Source organism: Bison bison, unplaced genomic scaffold, assembly GCF_000754665.1.
Source record: "Bison bison bison isolate TAMUID 2011002044 unplaced genomic scaffold, Bison_UMD1.0 scf7180017864285, whole genome shotgun sequence".
Lineage (NCBI taxonomy): Eukaryota > Metazoa > Chordata > Mammalia > Artiodactyla > Bovidae > Bison > Bison bison.
This window is the reverse complement of record NW_011494857.1, coordinates 2,364,682-2,365,154: the sequence shown is the minus strand read 5'-3', so window position 1 is coordinate 2,365,154 and position 473 is coordinate 2,364,682.

Genomic DNA, 473 nt, shown 5'->3' with positions numbered 1-473 from the left:
CTCCTCAGACAACCATTTTGCCTTTTTACATTTCTTTTTCTTGGGGATGGTCTTGATCCCTGCCTCCTGTACAATGTCACGAACCTCCATCCGTAGTTCTTCAGGCACTATATAAAATCTAATCCCTAAACCTTGAGAAATTTAACCTTTTTTTTTTTATACTAAGGATTCAAAATCCTGTGTGTATGTTATGCTTACAGTCCATCTCCACTGAGACTCAACCACAGTTCTGTCGCCAGTGGGACCAGAGAGCCTCGAGGAGCTGAGGAAGACGCTGTTCTCAGCTCCAGCCACAAGAGGTCACTATGACCACACCGTGCGTCCGTGGCCGGCACCTTAGAGCAGATCTGTTTCCTTCCCCTCCGCCTTGGTGAACTCTGCCGTCTCCTCCTCCCTCTCCTCGCCTGCCCCCTCCCCGCCACACACACACACACACACACACACACACACACACACACACACACACACACACA